General features: G+C 40.9%; 1 protein-coding gene and 1 long non-coding RNA gene across 2 annotated transcripts in view; one reads left to right on the forward strand and one right to left on the reverse strand.

The window, feature by feature from the left end:
• Nucleotides 1–22,968, reverse strand: part of BEX4 (brain expressed X-linked 4) — a 667,575-nt gene that overhangs the window by 509,702 nt on the left and 134,905 nt on the right. The window lies entirely within an intron of this gene.
• Nucleotides 19,412–19,949, forward strand: LOC118720029. Its single transcript, XR_004988337.2, has 2 exons — nt 19,412–19,699; nt 19,757–19,949. It is a non-coding gene; the product is annotated as an uncharacterized LOC118720029 (long non-coding RNA).

Below are 22,968 nucleotides of genomic sequence, written 5' to 3' on the forward strand. Positions count from 1 at the left end.
GCCGAGCCCCTGGAGTCTCGCACATTGCTCGCAAGGGAAGGAATGTTGACTCTGATGCGGGATTGCACTGGAGGGAAGGAAACAGGAGCCCCGGCCGGCTCAGGCAGGGGGAGATGGGGCTGTGTGGCGGAATCCCAGGGGAGCGGCCAAAAGCGGAGCCCCCGGAGTCGCGCACATTGTCCGCACAGACATGCACATTGCCCTCAGAGGACAGAATATTGACTCTGATGCTGTATTGCCCAGGCGGGAAGAAACAAAATTTCCGTTGGTGCTGAGCCGACTCCCAACTGCCCTGAACTTTAGCTCTAGGCCAATCCCTGGGGACCCAGGCTCAAGCAGAGGGAGACAGGGCTGTGAGGTGGAGTCCTGGGGGAGCGGCAAAAAGCAGAGCCCCTGGAGTCCCGCATATTGCACCCAGAGGACCGTCTGTTGACTTTGATGCTAGACTCCCCTAGCAGGAAGGAGAAAAAAAGCTCCAGACTGGAGGAATGCGAGGAGGAGCAGGAGTCCCTGCTGGACACCGGCCAGCTGAGCACCAGCAAGGAGCCGGGCGATGGGGCCCCCGGGGGGGTGTGCCCCTGAGTCTTTGACCGCTGAGCGCGGGCAATGGAGCCAAGGCCGGGGGCTGCTTCCTGGGCGGCGGTGCTGACTCCGGCAGCAGGCTGAAGCAGTGCAGGAGCCCGCGGAGAACAAAGGGGTGCCACAGGCCAACCTGCTGAGCTCCCAGGACAAGGAGGAAGAAACCGAAGAAGTTCTCAATGTGAAGAAATCAAGGGAGAGCAAAAGATAGTAAAATTACTTAAGAAAGAACACAAAGAAGATCTTGAAAAATCAAAGACTAAGTCAGAACTCAACTCAGCAGCCAACATTGCAACATAAATGCGTTTTTAAAATTAAAAAAAATAATAATAAAAGGACAGAATGTTGGAACGGCGGCGGCCAGGCCTGGAGTGGCCAGGCACAAGGCAGTGGCAGCCGGGCCTGGAGCAGCAACAGCCAGGCCCCAGAGCAGCAGCAGCCAGAACAAGAGTAGCAACAGCCAGGCCTGGAGCAGCCAAACCTGGGGCAGTGGCAGCCAGGCCTGAGGCGGAGGCGGCCAAGCCCAGGATGGCCAGTCCAGGAACACCCAGACATGGAGTGGCCGGGCCCAGAGTGGCCGGGTTGGGAGCAGCCAGGCCCAGAACAGCAGTAGCCAAGCCCGGGACATCCAGGCCAGGAGCGGCCAGGCTCGGAGAGGCCGGACCCGGGGCAGCCGGGCCCAGAGCAGCTGGGTCAGGTGCCGCCAGGCCCGGAGCAGCAGCTGCCAGGCTGGGAGCGGCCAGGCCCGGAGCCACCGGGCCCAGAGCAGCCGGGCCCAGAGCAGCCGGGTTGGGTGTGGCCAGGCCCGGAGCAGCAGCAGCCAAGCCCGGAGCAACCAGGTCGGGAGCAGCAGTGGCCAGACCCAGAGCAGCTGGTTGTGGAACGGACCAGAGCAACAGAGGCCAGGCCCGGAGCAGCCAGGCCTGGAACAGCTCGCTCCTCGCCTGCCCCCGCCCCAAAGTTGCCTCTCAGACATGGCTGGAAACTTTTGGAGGAACTTGAGGGTCTGCTGAATCAAGTGATGAAGGCTTAGATCTGGATGTGTTGAGTTAGTATAGCGCTGGGGTGTTGATCTGTGAGTGCCTTGGGTGGGGCCTGGATGAGGTTGGTTGACCTATTTGGAAATGTCTTTTGTGTGAAGTGTATCTTTGGGCATGTGGAGGTATTATTGATATGAGAAAATGCTAAGTAACTGATTTACTATCTGAAAAGGGATTTACTATCGGGGAAAGGGAGGGAGGAAGAGACTGAACATAAACTATGCACCTATGGATGAGGACAATGGGGGAGGGGAAGGGGGCGAAGGGTGGGGTGGGAACCTGGTGGAGGGGGGAAGAAATGAGGAACCTTTGTAATAATATGAACAATAAAGATTGATTTAAAAAAATAAGATAAAAAATGTAGTTTTACAGACATTGCAATGAGTTCCTAACATTTAGTCTAAGCGTGTGAAATATTTAATCCTCTTGGGATTTTATACTTAATTGATTCACTGAAACCAAGGAGCTCAAATGATTTCTATGCATTTTTATTTCCATCTCAAGTTTCATACATAGTAGACTAAAAGGAGTGCTTTTCTTTGTTTAATTTGGAAATCAATTAAATTTTGAAACCATTCTATATAATAAAGAGGTAATATGCAAAATGACCCTCACTCCATAATGCTGTCACAAGATGGCAGCACTCACAGAGGAGGCTGGGTTTCTATAACACAAGATGGATGCACCAACAGCAGATTTGGGATTCCTGTAATGAGCTGTAATGAGTGATCAGCATGGGCCTGAAGCTGTATGGTGATTGCCCCTAACCGCTTCTGCCTGCCAGCCTGATCGATGCCTAACTGCTCCACTGCCAGCCGGATTGCCCCTAGCTGCCCTCCACTGTAGGCCTAGTCCCCCCCAAATACCCTCCTTGCAGGCCTGTCACTCCCCTAAAGTGGCAGAAATTTAATTCCCATATAGTTTGTGTTTTTCTATTTTAGTAAAGTCACATTTAAATTCTAGTGCAAAAAGGACAGGTGAGCAAAAATATTGTATAAGAGGTGGATATATATGGTCCTTCAGTCATAGGTCACACAAGTCTGGGTCATTGGCCCTTGGAGATTGCTCCTGGAAGTCTCTCATTCATGTCTGATGGCCCCTTAAGCTCTTAAACCTCTGTCAGATGCTTCCTCTCCATGCCAATACACAGGAACTCTATAAGATTGTTCAGGGCCTCATCCACCTCAACACAACCTGCATTCATTTCCTCTCTGGAATCTCTGCTCTTATCACTTCCTTCCTTCTCTCCCCTCTCCACTAGGCTGGGGAGAGTTTTTTTCTCTCTAATCTTGGAAAAATACTTCTTGCTATTATTCATGTTGTTTACCTGTGAGGCTCCCAGAAGAATGGGCTCATATTTTTATAGAAACACAAAAACCAGGAAACCCTGATACAAATCTTCATTGAAGCATGGATATCTACATGAATTGCAAAAGAATGAAATACCAAGAAAAGCTATAAGAATATAGGTTAATATCTTTAAAATATTATTTCACACACAGCTAAGGTAGAATAATGGATGCAAAAGTATGCATGTGTTTTTAACATCAGTGAGGGGACATTTAATTCAGTAGCACAACACTTGGATCAAGTTATGCAAATCATCAAGATGCTATCTTAAGAGGGAGGGATTTTTCATTTGTGAAACCCCAAGTGCGCTGTTCTATAGCACAGAGAGATGACTGGACTAAATAAAATGGTTGTAGAATAAGACAGAGAGCTCAGCTGAACTTTGGGTGCATGAATGAATATATAAATCATTCATGTCATCATATTTTATCCAGTAGCAGTGATTGCAGCAATAGTGAACTCTGGGAACCCCTTGGAGAAGCAGCAGAGAAAACTGATCCAGGGCTCAGGAATGGCAGAAGGATATAAATTAAAATGATGATGAGCTCAGGGAAATGAAGGTAATATTGACAGAGCCATTATCCCTGAGTCCAGATTGAGTTATGATTAAAACAAGATAGAAAGCACCTGCTAGTCTGGGGGATTAGGAAGGTATGTTAATTTAATGGGAGAATATACTGGGGAGAAGGTCTCGAAATTAAAGTGAGAGATGGGTTGAAGTATTCTTTTTTAAAGAATAACTATGGGTTTTAGGGACTTTAGGTAATGCAAATTAAGAGCTAGATTGTTGGTAAGCAATTTATTTATTGTCAATATAATATCCTTTCATGCTACAGATGTGGGGTCCACTCCGAACCCAAGTTTCCTCAAAAAGGAGTTACAAATATTTTGTTATGCCTTTTTTCATCAGCTCTGTTGCCAGGAATTCTGTCTTCACTATAGCCATGGAAATGATCAAATGGAGTGAGGATAGGAAGAGTTAACAGAATATTATAAGGAGAAACTAAATAAATTAGTAATTGCTAATTGCTAAAACCTTTGCCCTTTTTCCTGTGTGTGTCAGGGGGTGAGGGTCTTTGTTCTTTTCTTTCCCAATGAATGACTATCTTACACTTTTATATTCCATACTAGAGGCCTGGTACACGAAATTCATGCACTCAGGGAGAGGTCCCTCAGCCCAGCCTGCACCCTCTCACATTCCAGGAGCCCTTGGGAGATGTCTGACTGACAGCTTAGGCCCACTCCCCATAGGGAGTGAGCCAAAGCCAGCCGTCGATATCCTTAATGCTGCTGCAAAGGCACAGCTGGAGAGGCTCCTTCCTCCGCCCCTGGGCTCACGAGTTGTCAGCCTGGCTTTTGGCTAAGTGGCTCTCCCCCTGGGGGAGCACATTGACTACCAGGGTGCAGCTCCTGCATTGAGTGTCTGCCCCCTCGTGGTCAGTGTGCATCATAGCAACTGGCTGTTCCAATGTTTGGTCAATTTGCATATTAGCCTTTTATTGTATAGGATAAGCTATCACCATATGGAAACAAATAAACTGCCAGATATTTCCATGTAATCACTATAATAACTAATACTTGTATGAGACTTTGCTATGTACCAACTACTGTTCCTAGTGCTTTCTAAGTATTAACTCATGTAATCCTCACAATACCCCCTTGAGATACATAGTGTCATTATCATCACCATTCCACTGATGAACAAGTTGGTGCACACTGGGGTTTGCTACTTTATCAAACATTATACAGCTAGTAAAAGGCAGTTCTGGGGTTTGAAAGGCAGGCAGGAAGTATGGTTGCAGAATCCACAAGCTGAAGCACTTCACCTTTGCTATTTTTGTACTTGACTAACAGAAGGACTATAACTGATTCCAAAACCTGAGGCAAGTTTGCTTAACAGAAATATTCCAACTCTTTTAACTGGCAAGTAAGGAATGCCTTTCACAGATGATTGACCATTCAGAGTTATCATGCTCTGAGTAAAGTTAGGAAAGTTTTCTTCCTCAGAGTTCACTGCCAAACCATTTCATTAGCAGTCTTTCACACAATAATATTCCACCTCAAATTATAAGTCAATAAGAGCTAAATATATTGTTTAACCAAGATGTTAGAGATTTTGGCAGAAACAATTTTATGGGTTAGATTAGTGTGAAAATGGCATGGTTCAGCCAGATGCTTTAGGTAGATACCTGTAGAGCTGTTGCTGGCAGGAACATATGCACTGGAAGAGGATATATGGAAGCAGTGCATGGGGCAAGCACTTACTAGCCAGTGCTCTATGCAAACACAAGTATCTTAGATTTTTGAAAGCCTTGGCTTACTTTGAAAACTTTTTTTTACATTAAAATGTTAACTATTTAATTCTAAATGGATAATTCTTCTTTGGGTACTTTGAAATTTGTTTACAAGTTTTATGGAAAGGGATGTGGAAGAAGAGCAAGGAAATGGGATTTCAATGGGATTTTCCCCCCATTGAAATTAACAAGTTTTAAAATATAAACTTCACTTGAAGATATTTTTTCATTGATTTTTAAAGTGGAAGAGAGGAATGAGGAGGAGATAAAGAAACATCAATGTGAGAGAAACACATCGATTGGTTGCCTCCCACACATGCCCTGACCCAGACCAGGATTGAGCCTGCAACCAAGGTTTGTGCCTTGACTGGGAATTGAGCCTGTGACCCTTTGGTCCCCAGGCTGACATTCTAACCACTGAGCAAACCATCTATGGTGAAATTCACCTTTTATATTATATACTTTTACACTGTTAACTTTTTTTCACAATGATTACCTTTGTAATTTGAAATAATAACAAAGGAGATAATTGACAATCAGTTTTCCGTTTTAAAGGGAGAATTTTTATTTTTATTTTTTTTAAAATATATTTTATTGATTTTTATACAGAGAGAAAGGGAGAGAGAGAGATAGAGAGTTAGAAACATCGATGAGAGAGAGTCATCGATCAGCTGCCTCTTGCACACCCCCTACTGGGGATATGCCCGCAACCAAGGTACATGCCCTTGACCGGAATCGAACCTGGGACCCTTCAGTCCCCAAGCCGACGCTCTATCCATTGAGCCAAACCAGTCCTGGCTTAAAGGGAGAATTTTTAAATTTATATTTTAATTTTTTTTTCAATTACAGTTTACATTAATTATTTTGTATTAGTTTCAGGTATAGTGGTTAGACAATCATAGATGACCAGGAGAAATCATCCCACATTACCAAGTTGTACTCTCAGGACTACAGAAGACTGTCACTCTTTGCCCACCAAGGAACATTCTAAGGGTTAAGAGTGCATGGATGAGGGTCATATGGTCTGAGTCCCAGACTTAACACTTATATTTAGCTGGTGCTGTGGAGAAACCCCTTACACAGACATCTACTGGTACATACCTCATAGGCTTGTAGTGAGGATTATATGTAAGTAGAGTACCTTACACAATCCTTGTCACATAATGAAAGGTATTGACAGAGAAGGTAAGTTACTTACAAAACCTGTGTGAAACGAGGAACTTGTAGACAGATAATAACAAAAATACGTGGAGGCAGAGACAAGGACATTGTTGTATCTTTATGCTTTCTGCTCTTATGCCAAATGCCATGGAGATCCGTGGTTCTGTGAGCAAACCCAGAGCCAGCGATTCAACACCATAAGGCGATGGTAACGGACTACATGATCTTCTTCCTGTTAGTGTCTTTGTTATTTTCTTTCTGAGAGGTGCAGAAGTGAACTGAGCTTAAGAATCTTCTTAGGGAGGCTACATCTTCTAGACTTAAGTTATCCAAAGTTATCTTCAAATTTGAAAGGCCATGCGTATCACTAATGTGATGAGGAGCAAAAGACAGAGAACTAGCTGCAACATGAAACAGTAATAAGGGATCATATCCGACCAGCCAGCCATTGTGATGAACAGATTTTTCACTCAAAGAAGGCCCTCTCTTCACTCTGCCAACAGCAGGGAGTTCATAATCTTGAAGTACTGGAAGAAGAGACTTCCCACGGCCCCAAACCCACCAGGTTGTTGTCTCCTCTTCCACTCAGTTCAGGGGTGGGTGATTTGGGCCAGAGGCTTACAGGCAGTCTGAGCAGAGGAGTTCATTGTCTGTTCACTTGGCAACAAGGTGGCTTCATTATTACATGCCTAAGGCATTACCACTGGAACCTCCATTATTACCCTAACACTCAGAGCCACTCCCCAGATTCTTGGCTTCCAGTTCAGCCTTGTGTAGGAGAGCTACTGCTAGTGCTCCTAGGAATTTTCTTCACTGACTGATTTGTTTGGTGTTCCCCGTTTTGTACAGAAAAATGACTTGTGGTTCTCTCCTGCCAGCACCTCAGGAGGTAAGAGAAATGCTGCAGCTTTCACCAGAAGCATCCACCCACTGCTTTACCACATGTGATTACCTTCTTTGGGGCTTCACAATTCTTACCCATGCTTTGGGTGGATTATGCTGGCCATGGGATTCCTCTTCTCCCAGGGCCCTTGAGGAAAGGCTTCATCCAAGGCCACTCTTTCCATCCTCCTCCCAGTGAGTCTCAGAAATTGGGGGTCATTTCTCAGAAGCCCTTTACCTGGTCCTCAATTTTTCAGGAGGCCCAAACTAATTCCTTAAAAATAATTTATTAACTACCTTACTCTCTATATAAATCTCTCTGTGTATAAAACTGTTGGATTGAACAGGACCTGTGAGTTCCAACTCTTGCTCAGAAACAGCCCTCTCCCAAAGGAGGATCCTGCCACCTCCCTGCTCTCCTGGCCTGAGCCACCAGGCTCACAACGATGCTCAGCAGGAGGCATCCAGTACTCTGGGATTGCAGGGACAGTACAGTCAGTGTCTGACTTGGAGCCTTAGCCCCATTCCTTTTAGCCTCAGTGGGCCTGTCTGTGAAGACAGAGACCGAGCAGCACTTTTAAAGGGAGAGGGAAGAGGAACTCACACTTTCTGAGGATGACCTGCTGAGAGTCAGGAATCTGGCAGACTTTCCCCCATTACTAGTGTGAACTACAGATGTGAATATCTTTGAGGTGCAGCGTGATCTGGAGAGCTTGTGGAGAGAGGAATGAAAACATGTACCTTTCTGTTTTGACCTTGAGCCAATGCCATTTCTATGTAGTGGAATGAGGGCTCTGATTGCGCTTTGGAAGGGAAGAACATGAGGACACCAGTTCTATTCAATTGAGTCATGTACCCCATGAATGAATTTGGGTTAAGGGAATCAAGTTACCACCCACCCCCTTCCCTATGTTTTCCTGTCTCCTTTTCTTATCCCCTTGTTTTATTAAGAGAAGAGTGTTTCTTTAAGCTCCTGAAGAGTGAGATCAAAGCCTACACCACAAAACATCCAGTGCTGAAAAGGCAATGGATCTCAATGTAAAAAATGTAAGAGTGGTGCTCTACCTAATTTGGTGCAGTGAATTGAGCATCAGTCTATGGAGTGAAGGGTCCCGGGTTCAATTCTGGTCAAGGGAACATGCCTGGTTTCAGGCTTAATACCCAGTGGGGGACATGCAGGAGGTGGCCGATTAATAATCAATGATTCCCTCTCATCATTGATGTTTCTATCTGTTCCCCTCTCCCTTCCTCTCTGAAATCAATATATATGTAAGAGTGGTAGAAGAGGTGGTACATGGAACCAAATCCAGGAATATAATATGGTAACAAAGACAGCTTCCTCCTGCCTTTACTGAGTTGTCCAGCATCTCCTTAATAGGAAGGGCAACCAGTCAAGGAGGGACTGTGGAATGGCTCCAGGATGTGTCCAGACTGTTTCACTCAGTCCCGATGGGCCAGACCCCAGCAGCAAGCTAACCTACAGATCAGAGATCTGCCCCCAGGTGGTCAGTGCACGTCACAGTAACTGGTCAACTGTCTGCCCGTTGGTGGTCAGTGCACATCATAGCGAGCAGTTGAGTGGCCTTAGCATATCATTAGCATATTACACATTGATTGGTTGAACAGACGACTGGACCCTTAGTATATTAGGCTTTTATTATATAGGATTTTACTTTAACCAGATTTAGTAATGAAACTGCTTGAAACATTTTTTGTTCACATGTTTTGTGTAATTGAAAGAATATTGATTTTTGATGGCATACATTTTAAAAGAAATCTGTATGTGATTTGGAAATTTTTTAAAGGCATTATACTAAACATGTCTATAAAACTATGCTCCAATTCAACAGTAATCAGAAATGTAAATTAAAACAATATGATACAGTTTTTCTATCTATTAGGCAATGTAAAAGGCAAAAACATTGCAACAAATGTGTGAGTTAATATCATTAGTATTATAAAAAGAAAAAGAAAATAATTTCCCACGTGTAAGTTACAGAAATATGAATATAAATAGCCCATAAACATGGAGGTAAAAGCTCAACTTCACTCATTATCAACAAAAAGATAAAGTTTTTTTGCCTAGAGATTAGCTAAGATGAAAAAGAATGATATACTCCATGTAGATAAATGTGTGAGAAATAGGTTCTCTCATTTTCTGTCAATTTGAGTGTCGATGCATATAGATTTTCTGGAGTAATTTTTAAAATGTATTTTTATTGATTTTGGAGAGGAAGGAAAAAGGAGAGATAAATAGAAACATCAATGATTAGAGATAAACAGAAACATCAATGATGAGAGAGAAACACTGATCAACTGCCTCCTGCACACCCCCACAGGCGATTGAGCCCACAACCCAGGCATGTTCCCTGACTGGGAATCAAACTGTGACCTCCTGCTTCATAAGTTGATGCTCACCAGTTGGGCTTTTCTGGAATAATTTGATATTTTGTATTAAAATTATAAATATACTTATACTATGATATAATGATAAATAAAATTGACCTAGCAATTTTATTGCTAAGAAATGATCAAGTGGGAGCTTCAATGTAAGTATAGAACACTTATCTAAATTTTCTTGTCGTGGAAAAAATTGAGAAAAAGCTAAATTACTATAGGTAGTAGTTAGAAATATTATGGTATATTCATAATATGGTATATTCATATTATGATGATTGATGATTGGAACCTGTACTTACAGACATGAAAGGTACCTACAATATTGCATGAGGAAAAGATTATAAAACTATGAATAATACACAATTAAAGTTTAAATATTGTTAGTATTGCTAAATATACACAGAAAAAATCTTGCATATTATACACTAAACTGTTTATGGCTGTAGAGATTATGGGAATCTTTCAATTTATACTTTTGTATTTTAAAAATTTACATTAGTTTTAAAACTTTTTTTAAAGTTAAGCTATTGCCAATGTGAAAAACCAGACTATGTAAATGTGAAAGGATATAGTTATAAAGACCTTTATTGAAGCAGAATTTATAATGACAAAAAGATTGAACATAACCTAAAAGACCAACAAATGCAGACTAGGTTATTACAAATAATGGGATACTGTTGACAATAATGTTTTTCAAGTATATTGTTAACATACTATACTCTTTATAGAATCAAACAAACATACTGTATTTTCAATATGATTTCAAATTGATGAATAATATGTGTTGCAGGAGAATGTATAGAGGTATAAATTTATTATTCGTTATTTTGTGTTTTGTTCACTATATTTTTCTTCTCTTTCAACCCACATTCCCAATTCCACAAAGAGAATCAGGTCCATTGTACTCCTTTATCCCTGAGGAAGTTGGTGGTACAGGGCTGAAAACCCAAGTTGTCTGCCAGCAACCTCCCTTCCTGGCTTTTGTTTTCTGGAAGCCCGAATTCCCAGGGAGGATTGAGTTGAAGTTGGGCTTTAGGGAATGTGATTGAATGGGAGAAGGAAAGCAGCCAAAGAGACTTTTCCAAGAATGGAATGAGGGTTAGAAGTCTATAGATCCTTTGTTAGGTAGAAACTTTAATCCCAAGTAATACCCAAAGGAGGAAGATATGAGGAGCTCAGAAAAGAACATCTCTGTGATACAGTTAAAAAGGTTGGACACCAAACGTAAAAACTTTTAGTCTCAGCAAGTCCTAGGACCAATCTTGGCACAGAAGCTTACAGCCCCCTGCTCTTTAGAAACAATCCAGGCTTGGATAATGAACATATCAGCAGCAACCATTTTCTGGGAACTCATATTTTGGTGAGACCTTGGGAAGGGAGAACTCCATCCCAACAACAATAAAATAATCAATTGAGATTGCATTTCTACCAGTCAAATGGGATGGAAGCTTGAAGTCTAATTTAATTTAATATTTAGAAAATAGCAATGTGGCATTTCTTACACACACATTTATGAAGTAAGTTTCATACCAGCTATACATGTAAATATAAAAGTAACAATTCTGGGAGGTTAATTAAGCCTGAAAATAATAATAATAATGGCTATATCTGGATAATGGGATTATGAATGTTGGTGTGTTTTCTTCCTGCCTATCTTTATCTTATAGTTTTATTATAATATTGTATATAGATAATACTTAGATACTATTAAAGTTGTATATTCAAAATATGCAGAAAATAATGTTTAGCAAAATCATGCTTACACTGAGTGGCCATATTATTATGATCTCTGAACACATAATAATCTGACCATTCAGTGTATATTCTGTATAATAAAAGGCTAATATGCAAATTGTCCCCTCAACCAGGAGTTCAACCAGCAGGCAGGCTGGCCAGCCAACCACCCATGTCCCCTCCCGGCTGACCAGGCTGGGCAGATCCCACCCATGCACAAATTCATATATACAAACACACACACACACACTGACTGGCCAGATTATTATGCATTCAGAGATCATAATAATCTGGCCACTCGGTATATATATATATATATATATATATATATATATATATATATATGTATGTATTAGAGGCCCAGTGCATGAATTTGTGCATGAGTGGGGTCCCACCAGCCTGGTCAAGGGGAGGGGACATGGGCAGTTGGCCAGCCTGCCTGCTGGTCAAACTCCTGGTAGAGGGGACAATTTGTATATTAGTCTTTTATTATATAGAATATACACTAAGTGGCCAGATTTTCATGTGTTCAGAGATCATAATAAGCTGGCCACTTAGTGTATACCTTTATTTACATTTTTATATTTATTTATTCTTTACATGTATATTTATATTAGTCCTGTTTTCTTTATGGTTTAGGGCAGCTAAATAAGGAAATTAGCTAAAATCACAGATCAAAAAGTGAAACAGCCCTGAGTTTCACACAACTTCACAACTTACCATGTCTCAGTTTGTGTTTCCCAGAAGCAGACTTGAGATAAAGATTCACGGGCTAACAAACCGGTTTGGCTCAGTGGATAGAGCGTCAGCCTGCGGACTGAAAGGTCCCAGGTTTGATTCTGGTCAAGGGCATGTACCTTGGTTGTGGGCACATCTTCAGTGGGGGGTATGCAGGAAGCAGCTGATTGATGTCTCTCTCTCATCGATGTTTTTAACTCTCTACCTCTCTCTCTTCCTCTCTGTAAAAAATCAATAAAATATATTTTTTAAAAAGATTCATGGGCTAGTGATTTGTTAGAGAAAAATTCCTAGGGGAAACCAGTAAGGGAGAGAGTGAGGCAGGAAAGGGAAGGGAAAGAAAACAAGCGTCAGATTTCAAAGTGAAAGAAAGTCTTAACCTGAAATGGGCTCTTATCCTGAAATGGGCTCTAAAATATAAAATTACTTCAGTTTGTCCAAAGGAGCTGGGCTTTGCTATCTCCAAACCAGTCAGTTACTGGTAATTTTATATTTTAGAGCCCATTTCAGGATAAGAGCCCATTTCAGGATAAGAGCCCATTTCAGGTTAAGACTTTCTTTCACTTTGGAGAACAAAACTCCTAGGATTTTCAGCTTTTTTCTGTACAGTCAAATGAAGCACTTTCAGTTAGCCCAAGGGCAGAAGAATCACAGGTGTTGGCCATTAGAAGCAAAGTGAACCAAATTTGGGGGACAAATGAACAGCAAAAAGAATAAAAGCAGATCTGAGTGTGGTAGTAATAACAATTTCCATCACACTACCTTGCAGATTTTGTCCTGTCTATTGCTTTTACCTGAAATCTTTCCCCATCTACCCTGTTTCCCAGAAAATAAGACAGTGTCTTATATTAATTTTTGCTCCCAAAGATGCACTAGGTCTTATTTTCAGGGGATGTCTTATTTTTCCATGAAGAATAATACAGTACACATTTATTGTTAAATGAAAATAAAGGAAATTTATTACCTGTATTCGGTACGGTAGTACCGTAGTTGTCAGCACAAACCAGACAAACTGTGAATCCTACAGTATCAAGAATTTACTCATTTATTCAATGACAATCATGTCATCACCTTCTGGAACATCATCATAACAATCCAATGCCTGAATTTCCTGGTGAATTTCTTGTGACTCCATTTCTTTCAGAATCAGTGGACCAAATCTCTCATGTTTAGCCTAGGGGGGCCTTATTTTCGGGGGGATGCCTTATATTTCACTCAGAAGGAAACCTGTGAGTAGGTCTTATTTTCGGAGGATGTCTTATTTTCGGGGAAACATGGTAGGTATTTGCATGGCTCAATTTGTCTCCTCCAAATCTTTGCCTAAATGTCACTTTCTCAAATATATCTATTTATTTCTTTTTAAATATGCAATTCCTGTTCTGACCTTCCAATCCCTTTTAACATGTTCCATTTTTATTCTAAAGTTCTTATCACCTTCTAGCATATTCTATGTAATGTACTTTTGTTATATTTACTATTTAATGTCTGCTTCCCCTATTATAAGACAAACTCCACAATGGTACAGATTTTGTGTTTTGTTCCCTCTCTGTTCTCAGCAGCTACAATAGTGCTTGAAACATAGTGGGCATTCAGTAAATGTTGTTGAATCAATTAGTGGATGAATGCAGTTAAACTCTTGATTTCTTAAATTTTATTAATGAAACTTGCCCTTGGTTTCCTGCAGAGGGAACCGTCAACTTTCAAACCTGGGAAAAGATTGTAAAGCAGTTGCGTGACCAATACACAGCAGAAGGTCCAGAGAAGATTCCTGTTCCTACATTCACACTGTGGTCTTTAATTCATGATTGCCTTGATCCAGAGCAGGAGAGTTTAAGAATCTCTAAGGAGGGTGTAGCCATGGCTTTAAAGCCTACACTGGAGGGGTGCAAATCTTTATAAACACCACTTCCCCCTCTGCACTACCTCCTCCTCTGCCCGTTGCTCCAGCCACCACAGTCAACAGCCCACCTGATAAAGATTTACTTCCTAATTATGAGCAGGAGCCAGAGTTTGAGGCGGAGCTGGACAAGCATCACCATGATCGTGATGGGGTGACCCAGATGGTAAGAAAGGTTTTGCTCACAGCCACTCAGCCTTTATGGCTGGATGCAGGTGCTCGGGCCAAAAGTGAAAGTAACTTCATATTTCATTTTGCTGAAGGATCAAACTACTTGTAGTGGGTAGAACTACATAGAAAAGATGAAAGGAATTTCTCAGCAACTGCCAAAAATACTTAAAGACCTTTTTCTTTCCCTCCCAAGCCATCATAAATTCTTAGCTAATTATATTTCTGTCTATGTGTCAATATTGTAACTTTAATTTGTTTTTCTCTGATTTATAATTTTACTGTGCTATATTAACATTTTAAAATTCTAAGATTAATATGAAAGTTAAAATCTGTGAAAATTGCAACCCAGGGAAGTTTAAACACAGGCCAGTTGCCCTTTTCCCTGAAAAAATAAAAAAAGCCTAAAAAGGAACAAAGGCAAACAAACAAAACAAAAAAACACAAGAAAATAAAAATAAAATCCCTTGTCCTGCCTTTCTCTCCCTATACAACCAGGGAGAGAATATATGGGATCAACCAAGATGATGATTTACAATCTCAGCCTCCCACTCAGGCTCCAACCAGCCCTTTGGCGCCACTGTTCCACCGGAAACCAGTTTTTCTAGGCTGTGAAAGAAGTTGGAGCCACAACAGTAACCTTAGCATGTTATCTTTAAGGAAAATCTGGAAGTTTAAATTCAAGTGGCTCCAGCCTATACATAATTTCTCAAAGTCTTTATTAGCTTAAAGACTTTGGAGCATTGCTAGGCTAAATAATAAACACTTAAATATTTTAAAATAACATAATATATTGAAATATTAATTGCTAGACAAGCTTTAATTCACATGCTCTTAGCTTTTATTATAGAAGGTCTCTTGTACTTAGTTAAAGGTATATTTTCTTAAAAGTAAAAGTACATTTAAAGTGTGTTCATAAATATCAATCTAAGAAATATTGGCTATTTAATTTTTTGTTATCATTGAAAAATTAAGGTTTTTGCATTTTGCCTCCCTAAACAGAGGGTGAATAGCTTATGTCAAAGTACTAAAAAAGACTTATAGAAGAAATCCAATTAATGTCATTTGCTGTCCACATCTAAGGACAAATAAAGTTAGAAATAAGCCTTATTTTGGTTAGTTCTTTTTAGTAAAATTATTATGTTATATTAATCAGGTAGTTTAAAAATCTTTTAATCATAAGAACTGAAGTTTACTAGCCTATGCTCCTATCTAATACACTTTAATATATAATCTTTTGGTAAAATCAAATTTGACAATCCTTCAAGGGTTTAAATTTTAAGAAATTTTCTCCTGATCTATTGTAGAATTGACATTAGATCATCCCAATAGGCTCTGAAATGCCTCAAATGTTTCTTTTCTCTCTCATAAAGGAAAGCGCAAAACATGTAATTAACCACTCCCAAGCTGCTTTTCCAGTCATAGGGTGGCCCCTAGAAATAAAAACAGATAAGGGACCTGCTTATACTAGGTCTTCCTTTCAACAGTTTTGCAAACAATACCAAATAATAAACAGGAATTCCATATAATCCCCAGGGACAGCAATTGTAGAGAGAGCTAATCAAACTTTAAACACTCAGTTACAAAAACAGAAAGGAGGAGGACCTATCATCCTATTCCACAGAATCACTTAAATCATGTTGTTTACACTTTACATTTTTTAAGTTGTGACTATACCGCGCCAGGCTAGCTCAGTCAGTAGAGTATGAGACTCTTAAATTGTGACCATGAGGGACACACATCAGCTGTGAAGCACCAAGCTCCTGGTGCCATAGCATCTTCCGGTATGGCACGATGGAAGGATTTACAAACAGGGCAGTGGAAAGGGCCAGATCCAGTAATGATGTGGGGAAGAGGGCACGTTTGTATCTTTCCAGAAGGCGCTTCTAACCCCATCTGGGTGCCAGAGCGAGCGGTGTGTCACGACTATGGACCTGCCATTCAAGAAGCTAAAAATCACAGCTCCCATGATTATGCCAGTTCATCCACAGACCCCAAAGAAGAAGGAGAGCAGAAGGCAGGTGACCAAGGCCACCCGAGAAGCTAGTATTCCCACATGGGGTCAACTGAAGAAGCTGACCACTGATGCTCAGCAAGTGGTGAAAGAACAGGGGGTTCAGGTAGCCCCCTCGACCCTTTTTGTTACTATGCTGGCTCTTGTCAGCTGCCAGGTAATGATGGCTGCAGCAGAAACTTACTTGACATACTATCCAGACCCCACTGTGGTCAATCCAGCCACCTGGACCAAGGAATCAGTGCCAGTGTTTACTAACAACACCAATATGGTCGGGGGTAGCTCTGACAAGCATATAACTCCTTCTTCCCATAGTGATTATATTTATAATAGTTTCAGTGGGGAGCTCCCTATTTGTTTACCTAAAAAGGGGACTTCAGGATGTTTGCAACTTGGCCAAGAAAATAAGACGTCCTATGGAGGTGCAGATGTTGCTAACATTGCAGACCCTTGGGATATGGGAAAATATATTCAGACAGTTACTAAACCAGGATTTACTCAGGCCACCTGATGGCTGTCTGATAAGCATCCCCCACTCCCTTACTGTCCTAATAGCACCACTATTGAGCTGGGAGCTATTAGGACAGTCTCTTCCCACACCTCCCACAGCCCTTTCCCCCTGAGAATTTTCAGTCCACTCCCTTTCTACAATATGTCCCTGATTCTATCATATTCACCAGTTTATTCTGTTCCTTGGATTTTTAATTCACTTGATTGTTAGATTCCCTTGTTGGTAGATATTTATTTGTTGTTCATAATTTTTATCTTTACCTTTTTCTTCTTCTTCCTCTTCTTAAAGAATACCTTTCAGCATTTCATATAATACTGGTTTAGTGGGGATGAACTCCTTTAGCTTTTTCTTATCTGTGAAGCTCTTTATCTGACCTTCAACTCTGAATGATAGCTTTGCTGGCTAGAGTAATCTTGATTGTAGGTTGTTGCTATTCATCACTTTGAATATTTCTTGCCACTCCCATCTGGCCTGCATAGTTTCTGTTGAGAAATCAGCTGACAATCATATAGGTGCTCCCTTGTAAGTAATTAACTGTTTTTCTCTTCCTGCTTTTAATATTCTCTCTTTGTCTTTTGCTCTTGGCATTTTAGTTATGATGTGTCTTGGTGTGGTCCTCTTTGCATTCCTTTTCTTTGGGATGCTATATGCTTTCTGGACTTGTAAGTCTATTTCTTTCACTAGGTGGGTAAGTTTTCAGTCATTATTTCTTCAAATAGGTTTTCAGTATCTTGCTCTTTCTCTTCTTCTGGCACCCCAATTATTCTGATGTTGGTACACTTGAAGTTGTCCCAGAGGCTTCTTACACTATCTTCAAGTTTTTGGATTCTTTTTGCTTTTTGCTTTTCTGGTTGAGTATTTCAAATCTTTGATTTGATTCTTGCATTCCTCTAGTCTTCTGTTAGGTCTCTGTATGTTTTTTTGTTTGTTTTAATCAGTGTATGCTTAATTTCTAGTTGGTCTTTTTTCATATCCTCTAGGGTCTTGCTAAATTTATCAGCCTTTTCTAGGAAATTCTTGAAAAACCTTTTAACCGTGGTTTTGAACTCTATATCCAGTCATTTGTTTTTCTCCATTTCTTTTGTTTGTGATCTGTTTCTTTGTCTCCACATTTTCACTGCTTCCCTGGGTTGGTATGGTAGCTTTGTGTGCTGGCTGACCTATATGGCCTAGTGGCTTGGCCTCCCCAGTTACCTTAGGTGGACACTCTTGGTGCATCCCTTTGTGAACTGTGTGTAAGGCCTTGTTGTAGTTAAGTCTTGGTTGTTGTTGGTATCACAGGGAGGAATTGACCTCCAGGCCAATTGGCCTTGAGGATCAGCTGTGTCCACACTGGGAGAATTTCTGTGCTGGAGACACCCTTATGAGAGAAGACTTTCAAAATTGCAAAAGCCTCTGTACTCAGCTGAGAAGACTTTCAAGATTGCAAAAGCCTCTGTACTCAGCTTGGATGGGGCAGAGTCTCAGGGCTGAGCAGACAGTCTTGGCTTCCCATCAGCCCTGACCTATGAGGACCCTGGGTCTCAGTGTCCCTCAGTAATCTCTGCAAGCACCTCTAAGTGTAAGCTGCCCTTGAGTTTCACCCACTGCCACACAGTCCAGTTTCTCCCTGAATAAATCTGGATTCCCAGATTCTCACCTGGAACTGGAGTTCAGCATAGTGGGGAGCTTTCATTTCCCACCTGCTAGAAAAAGCCAGAAGCACACTCAGCAGTTAGTCCTCTCTTTGTGCACTTGCACACATGCCTCCAGACCTCTACCTTTTGCGGCTCCCCTGAGTTTCTGCCTGACAGTCCAGATTCCCCCCATATAAGCCCGGGTCTCCAGGGTCTCACCTGGAACTGGAGTTTAGTGCAGTTGGGAGCTTTTGTCTCCTTCCTGCTAGAGAAATCCAGCCAGGCACAAGCCACCTGCACACATGTTTCCGTACCTCAGCCTTTTGCATTTTCTCTGATTCTCTGTGTTCTTTCCTCTTTCCTTCTAGTTGTAGAATTTCCACCCAGCCAGCTTTCCTGTGGTTCTGGATGATGTTCATTTTGTCTTTTAGTTGTAGTTTTGAAATTGTTGTGCGAGGCAGCAGTTTAGATGTTTACCTATGCCACCATCTTGGTTTCTCCGATACCAAATATTTTAGAAGCAAAGCCGATGGACTCAAGTAAGCCAAACTTGACACTGGTGGCAAGTACCACAAACAAAACGTAGCAGCCATTAAAGCTTCATATTTTATGGCACTCAGAATCACCAGAACTATGAAACTTCACACCATTGCTGAGGATTTACTGTTGCCAGTGGCCAAAGACATTGCTCAAGTTATGATCAGAGATGAATTTGTTACAAAATTGAGTGCAATTTCCTTATCTAATGACACTGTCTGCAGAAGAATAGATGACATGTCTGCTGACATTCTTGATCAGGTAATCCAGGAAATTAAATCTGCTCTGCTTCCAATATTTAGTATACAACTTGATGAATCTACAGACTTTGCAAACTGTTCAGTTACTGGTTTACATGAGGTATATTAATGATGGTGACTTTGAAGATGAGTTTCTTTTTTGCAGACTTCTGGAAAGGACAACTATTGCACATGATGTGTTTGACACATTTGGTTCTTTTCTGAAAGAGCATAAAATTTCTTGGGAAAAGGTTTGTGGTATTTGCACATATGGTGCTCCAGCTATGTTAGGATGTCAATCTAGATTTCAACGTTTGGTACTAAATGAGTCACCAAAAGTCATTGGAACTCATTGTATGATTCATCAGCAAATATTAGCAATGAAGACGCTGCCACAAGTTATAAGAAGTAATGAAAAGTATCATAAGTTCTGTCAATTTTGTAAAGGAAAGCACTTTAAACAGTCAACTGTTTTCACAACTGTGCAAAGAGTTGGATGCACCAAACAATGCTCTGCTATTTCACACCAAAGTGAGATGGTTGTAGAGAGGACAAATTTTAAAACATGTTTTTGAGTTTTGTGATAAACTCAAAAGGTTTTTTAATCAGAAAGCAAGACCGCAGTTGAAAGCACTTTTCAGCGATAAAAGTGAACTCCAGAAAATAGCTTACTTGGTTGACATCTTTGCCATCTTGAATGAGTTGAATTTATCACTGCAAGGACCAAATGCAACATGCCTCGATTTGTCTGAAAAGATCCGATCATTGTAAATGAAACTTCAGCTTTGGGGGGGAAAAATGGATGGAAATCTAACTGTTACCTACCTTATCTGCTTTCTTTGAGGAACATGACATTGAACCAGACAAAAGGATTATGGTGATAATTTCTGTGAAAGAACACTTGTACATGCTTGCAGATAAAATTTCATTGTACTTTCAAAGCTACCTGACACCCCATTTGCACTTGCCAGAAGCCCATTCATAGTCAAAGTTGAAGATGTTCCTGAGACAGCACAAGAGTGGTTCATTGAACTTATTAACAGCTATGCAGTGAGACCTGATTTCTCTACAATGCCAGTTACAAAATTCTGGATCAAGTGTTTGCAGTCATATTCTGTTCTGAGACTGTGTTGCGCCTTCTTCTTCCATTTCCAACATATCTTTGTGAAACAGGGTTTTCCAGCTTGGTGGTTATCAAGTCTAAATACAGAAGTAATTGAAAGGACTACTCCAACCATGAAGACAAAAAAAAAAAAGCAGTCCAGAGATGGAAGACACTGACGACGCCTTACCATAATAGCAGTCAGCAGCTGTGTATCACTGCAAACCCAGGACCAAACCAGAGAGGGTCGGACCTGCATTACCACGATTTGTCCACCATCCAGAAACGAAATATCATTGCTGACATATACACATAAGGAACTGTTTGACATTGAAATTGGGTCTCAAAAGAACTGTTGGCCCCGAAAGAAACTCACTACAGACTGATTCATTTGCCTTTCAGCATAACCATTATTGCTTGTCTCATTTTTTATTCTTATAAGTACATTTCTAAGGGAAACTGTGAACAACATAGACTGATGAACAAGAACAAATCCAGAGATAAGGAGCCATGGGTCAGACTGTTGGACCTCAAAGGAAGGATGGGGATAAAAGGGAGAGATCAACCAAAGGACTTGTGTGCATACATATGAGTCTAACCAGTTGTCAAGGACAACAGGGGGTGGGGGCATGAGTGGGGAGGGGTAAGGGATTGGAATGGGGGGTTGAGGACAAATATGTGATACCTTAATCAATAAAGAAATTAAAAATAAATACATACAGAAGTAAACTTGCTGTGGAAGATGATCTTTGTTGTGCTCTTGCAAAGACTGCCCCGAGAATTTATGATCTGGTGATAAAAAAGCATTCTCCACCTTGGCTTTTTACGCATACTGTTGCAAAATGTAGCAATGAAGTTTACTGTTGTTATGTTAAGACTGTTAACCATGCTACACCATGCTTCAAGACAAAATTTCATTTATTTGTAATTAGAAATAAATATTTCACAATATATAATTACATATTTTTGATTGATCGCTATGCTTTAATTATGTTCAATTTGTAACAATGAAAATACATCCTGCATATCAGATATTTACATTATGATTCATAACAGTAGAAAAATTACAGTTATGAAGTAGCAACGAAAATAATTTTATGGTTGGGGGTCACCACAGCATGAGGAACTGTATTAAAGGGTTGTGGCATTAGGAAGGTTGAGAACCACTGATCTATCGGGTCTTGGTTAATTTACTTGCCCTCTCCTGAATTCATCTGTCAAATTGAGCAATGTAATTTGTGGTTTAAAGAGACAGGAATTTCTCCCCAGTCAAAAAACCATTCCTCTCATCTGTGACCATGTTAGTGAAGATGAAAAAATGAGGAGATTGTAAACAAGGGTTATATGTGTCCTATTCCAACAGTGTCTCAAAAGGTGGCAAGCCTAAGATATAGCAGCCATGAGATGCTCAGCAACTCCAGCTTTGACAAAAATATCTATTTCTCTCACAAAAAGCAGGAATACCAGAGCCATCAAGCATGAAATTAGTTTGTAATCTGGAACAATGTGTATTTCAGCAGACCATGTGGTTTTACACTTGAGGACTAAGGGAGCCACAACAATATATATATATATTTCTTTATTGATTAAGGTATCACATATTTGTCCTCATTCCCCCATTTCCATCACAAACCCCTCCCCACACATGCCCCCACCCTCCTGTTGTCCATGACCACTGGTTAAGCTTATATGCATGCATACAAGTCCTTTGGTTGATCTCTCACCCTTTTCCCCATCTTTCCCTACATTTCCTATGAGGTTTGACAGTCTGATCAATGTTTAGTTTATTCTTCTGCCATTTTAGCAAGATGGGAACACAAAGTTTAAAAATAATTTTTAAATATATTTTATTGATTTTTTTACAGGAAAGAAGGGAGATGGATAGACGGTTAGAAACATCAATGAGAGAGAAACATCGATCAGGGGTGTGCCCGTAACCAAGGTACATGCCCCTAACTGAAATCGAACCCAGGACCCTTCAGTATGCAAGCCGATGCTCTATCCACTGAGCCAAACTAGTTAGGGTGGAACACAAAGTTTAAATTCCTCCAAGGCACCCTGTGTCCCTTAGAGCCATGGGCCACTACATGGATTTTAGATTAATGAGAAGCCCATTTTTAAAAACGAATTCTTTATTGTTGAAAGTATTTCATATGTCCCATTTTACATCATTTGACCCCTCCCAACCCGCCCCTGAGCCTTCCTTCTGCCCCAGGCCTTTAGCAACCTATTTTCAGTGTCCATGAGTTATGCATACTAGGTCTTTGATTGTTTACCTCCCACCCAACCTCCCCTGCCTTCCCTCTGAGTTTCTGCACTCTGCTTCATGCTTACATGTCTCTAGATCTACTCCATTAATCAATTTATTTTGTTACTTAGATTGCACATATGAGTGCTACCATGTGATACTTGTCTTTCTCTGACTGACTTATTTCACTTAGCATTATACCCTCTAGGTCCATCCATGCTGTCACAAAGGGTAAGAGATCCTTATTTTTTACTGCTGCATAGTATTCCATGGTGTAAATGTACCACAGCTTTTTGATTCACTCATGTACTGATGGGCACTTGAGCTGTTTCCAGATCTTAGCTATTGTAAATTGTGGTGTTATGAACATAGGGGTGCATACATTCTTTCTGATTGGTGCTTGGGTTTCTTAGGATATATTCCTAGAAGTGGGATCACTGGGTCAAATATCAGATCCA

Source organism: Pipistrellus kuhlii, unplaced genomic scaffold (assembly GCF_014108245.1).
Source record: "Pipistrellus kuhlii isolate mPipKuh1 unplaced genomic scaffold, mPipKuh1.p scaffold_m20_p_16, whole genome shotgun sequence".
In the NCBI taxonomy this organism is placed as follows: domain Eukaryota; kingdom Metazoa; phylum Chordata; class Mammalia; order Chiroptera; family Vespertilionidae; genus Pipistrellus; species Pipistrellus kuhlii.